The sequence below is a fragment of the Palaemon carinicauda genome, chromosome 25, assembly GCF_036898095.1.
Source record: "Palaemon carinicauda isolate YSFRI2023 chromosome 25, ASM3689809v2, whole genome shotgun sequence".
NCBI lineage: Eukaryota > Metazoa > Arthropoda > Malacostraca > Decapoda > Palaemonidae > Palaemon > Palaemon carinicauda.
The window spans coordinates 90,742,716-90,747,415 of NC_090749.1; positions in this window are offsets into that span (position 1 = coordinate 90,742,716).

Here is a 4,700-nt window from a genome sequence, read left to right on the forward strand (position 1 = left end):
CCTCTAACAGCTTCCATATTTACTGCCGAACTGTATGGCATATTAACCGCTATTGAGAAAATAGCTTTGGAAAAGGAGGGTAATTTTACAATTTTTAGTGATGCAAGGAGTGTTCTTCAGGCTTTAGAAGTTTTTAATTCTAGTAACCCTCTAGTTTTAAAGATTTTAGAATGGCTTTTTATTATTGGACGGAAAGGTATAACTGTTCGATTTTGTTGGGTTCCAGCACATGTAGGTGTGTCTGGGAATGAGAAGGCAGATTTACTGGCGAAGAATGCGGCATCCGAGTTGCTACCAAGGAGGTATCCCATTCCATGTAACGATTTCCTACCTTACATCAAGAAATTGGTATGTGATAAATGGCAACAGCACTGGGACAGTCAAGATGGCAATAAAATGAGGGAAGTAACAAATATCATATCACCTTGGAGGTATAACATGATTCCCCGAAAATGGGAGACGACTCTTTGTCGTCTCCGTATTGGTCACACACGGTTGACACACGAGTTTCTGCTGAAGGGCCAACACCAACCGTATTGCGAGGACTGCTTAGTACCTTTAACAGTGAGGCATTTGTTGACCGAATGCCCTGATTTTACTAACTTAAGAAATAGATATCTGTTTGAGGCTCGAGGTGAGGATGGCAGGTTTATCCTTGCCAAGATTCTTGGACATGATGTGTCTTACTATGCGAGCGGAATTTTTAGATTTATTTCAGAAGCAGGTCTTCTGAAAACTATTTAACCATTGTAATGACTTCTTAATTTTTATGGTTTTAATTGAATTTGCTTTTAATTTTCATATACAGTAAATGGTATCGGCGTCAATGACCTTAGATGTCAGGATGCCAGAAAACTTTCAATCAATCAATCATTTTCTGTTGCACTTTGGTCTTTTGTTGTCCTTTGGGATCTGATTTGTGTAACTTTTTTCTTCTGTTGGTTTTCTCTGGTCAAGTTATTGCTCCTTGGAACAAATTGGCCATAGAACAGCAGTTGTCAGTTTCTTACAAATCTCAAGATATTTTTTAAGATCTATTTATCTTTATTCTTTACTTTTTGTGCTGCTTTCGTTCTGGGTCTGGTCTCTTGGGCTTATAGCCATCTGCTTTCCGAAGTAGCTCTAATAATGGCCAGATTAATCTGTTGTGACTCACCTTCTCTGCAACCTAATAAGGTGATCTGTAATTAACCAGAGAACTCTGTTTTTACACCTTTCAGCCAAGAGCCAATCTCCATTTTGTTGGTTGCAACTCTAGTCAAGTGTACTCTAGGCCTTAACACTACCTTTCCAACTAAATTCATTGCTGGAAACACTTTAGTCTTAATCTATCTTGTCATGCATCTGTCAATTTATGCAGCACCAGTTACTTTGTTCCCCAAAATATCTGGATTCCAGTATTTTCAAAGGTTATTTCATTGCTAATGGGTCTTCCACACCTCTCAGACTAACTGTCCAGATGTAATATTCAGTCACATTTGTAATATCTTAAGAATAGAGTTGAAATTATGAAAGCCAAAATATTGGCCACTTTCAAAACATACCAGTTGATAATGGCATTATATAATGAAGAAGAGTAAAGGTAATATCCAAGAAAGGTTAGGAATACCAGGTCGTATATTGGTACTACCTTCATGAAAGTTAATGTGGTGCTAAATCAATGTGAACAAAATAAGGAAGATGAACAGCATCATGGTAGCCGTGAATAAATAGATTTTCTTGATATAGTGTAGACAGAATTACAGTGAATTGATCATTTACTTTTAAACATGAAAGGCATTGTATTTGGAAGGGAAACTCTATGTAATAAATTTAATGCATTATACATAATAGAAGAGGATACAATAAATATTCATGAAAGTACATATAATTTTATTTAAAACCTAAATACATTACAAAAAGCCAAATAGCACCTCTTGGATTGCATGGGGCAGGGAGTGCAGTGTGGCCGCCCACCTGAAAAGGAGGAGGTATGGGATCCCACACACTGCTTTTCCATCCCCCCCCCTCTCTCTCTCTCTCTCTCCCCCTCATTCTGCCTACCTCCTTTCCTTGGAGACTGTGAGTTTCTCAGATTCATTCCCTCAGTTTCTCCCGCTCTTTCTCTCTCACCCAAGCTTCTGTTCCAACCAGTTTCATCCAGATATTCAGTTCTGTAACTTTAGTCTGGAGTGTAACGACCCTTAGTATTGTTGCCTCGTTAGACGGTTGAATTGGCCAGTTGGAATATGGTGTTTGAGAGAGTGACCCTTGAAGGATTCTTTTCAGTAAGTTTAAAGTGTCCATCTAAAAGGGCTTAGTCATGTTCCTCTTAAGTGAAAGTGGGTGAAATGAGTTTTGCTTTTGCAAGAACCATAAACCAGTTACTTATATAATTAAGAACCACTTATTTTGGTACAGAAGTTTCCTAATAAATATTCATCAGTTTTAACCTGTGATTTTCTTTCTGTAGTTTGATTAAAGATCTAGAAATGATGGTGAAAGGAAACACAAGCACAAGATTTGATGTATATTTGTATGAGAAAATAAAAACAGACATTGAATGGATAAGGAAATGTTTGAAATCCTTCTCGTTTCCCAAAGGAACACAAAAGCATCGTCTCCAAAACTTTGCAAGATTTTCTTTTGGATAAAAAGAGAAAATGAAAACCCAACCAAGGCCCTCCCCAAGTCCCACCTAGTAACGAATGATTGAAGCAGTTTCTGTTCTTGAACAAAAGGTGTCACTAGGTCCTTGAATGTTTTCATTTTCTCTTTTCATCTTTCTTTTTTTTTATCAATTTATTTTCATAAACAGATTCACATGAATGAATAAGTTTAAACTGATAATTTTACTACTTACATTCTAACCTTAAATCTCTCTGGTTGAACAGTCTCATAATAAACTTCTTAATGAAATAAATTACATTTTAAAAGTCAACTTTTTAGTCTCCAAATTTCTTTGGTTGCCAAAATGCCACAATATATTCAGAAGAGATAAGATACACAAAGTTATTTCTTAAAATATCATTCAAAGTCAAATGCAAGTCAAAGTCACTTCAATAAAATGGCATCAAAAGACCTTAAGGCATTTCTTGCATTTGCAATAATTGCAAAAACATTTCTGTCTAATTTCCATTAAAAATTGCACGGAAACCATAAACACCAAATTGTGCAGACAAAGACACACAAGACTTCATGGGTCACACGCTTCCATCTCTTGAGCCAAGACAACTTTCCAAAGGGAACCACAGTCTGCAGTCGACCGAATCCTATGCCAACCTCTTACACTAGACTTGTAACAAATCCTGAATAGAAGAACCATGGTATCCCCAAGCGCTTGTCAGAGCTATGCAAGGAAAACACTACTGGCTGAATATGGAGCACTGTAGGCTTGGAACTGTTAAATTAGCATCTTAAATGTCTTTTAGTCTTGTACAGTGGAATGCTGTATGTACAGAGAATTTGGTCACCTCTGTACAGACAATGACATGTTTCCATGTCAATGTTTCAAAGAAGAAATGTACAGTACTGCAGTTTAATTCACCTACAAGATACCAGAATGTACAGTAATTTCATCTGAGTACAGACACCAAAAGTAGCATCTCAAATGTTTCATCACAAAACCCAGGATGGATTCCAACCAATTCCTTAGAAGTAGTTGATCTTGACATTACCACATGTCAATGCTCTTTAGTTCCTTCTCTACTGAAATTTTGCCGAACAAAATCTATTCCTTCATGATGGATAAGTCCAAAACCCATAAGGGAACTGTACGAAGGACAGGACCACAAAACATGATCATTGAGTTGCCAATATCCAATTAGGCCTAAAGCAACGAAAGCAGAAGAGACTGAATAGTCACGAGGCCCTTATGAATGGCATACAAAGAATGTCTCTTGGAGCAATAGAGAATCACTTCAAGCATTTTCATATAGGTATCAGTCCTGCAACGAAAGGGCTAAATACCAAACTTGGAAACAATCTTCACATTATTGCACTGAAAGGAAATTTAAAGAAATCCTACATGGGACAAAGAGTGTCTGCATTGAAAATCTTTGATTTCTCAATTGGGAAGAAGCTGGAAGAGTTGGGTCATGAAGAAGAGAGAATGGACTATCAAAGTTTAAGTGAGGAGAGTGTAGAGATAATACCAATGAGGTTTTCTGGGTTATTCCCACAAGAATACGAGACAAAGACTGCAAGAGAACAACACCGGCACCAGAAAATCAAAGAACAACACTTTTTCATTGCCGTAAACTACTAAAGTTAACTTCCTAAACATCTATTATGCAAGCGAGATAAGAGGAACCGCCATTCTCAAACACCACTGTTAAGCAAAAACAGCTTTACTATGCCACCAGTGAACTGAACCAGTTAAGACTCCAAAATTCTGAACACTGTACCTGACAAACATGGAGTTCAATGATAAAGACTCTGAAAATATCAGGCGTATATCACCTCCCATTTCCCTGGTGCTGTTATGCAAAACTGCAACAATATTGCATTTGGTATTTTAAAAACTTTAGATGCAAAACAAAGAAACAGATGACCATAAAAATGACTAGATGTGTACAGAACGACATCATGAATATTTGAGATTTGAATTCAGACATCAGCCAACAATATCTTGTATGTATGTAAGCATCACCTTCAATTGAAGTATCAGACAATTCACAGAACTGACTTTAAGATCAACACGTTCTACAAAGACACTTCTT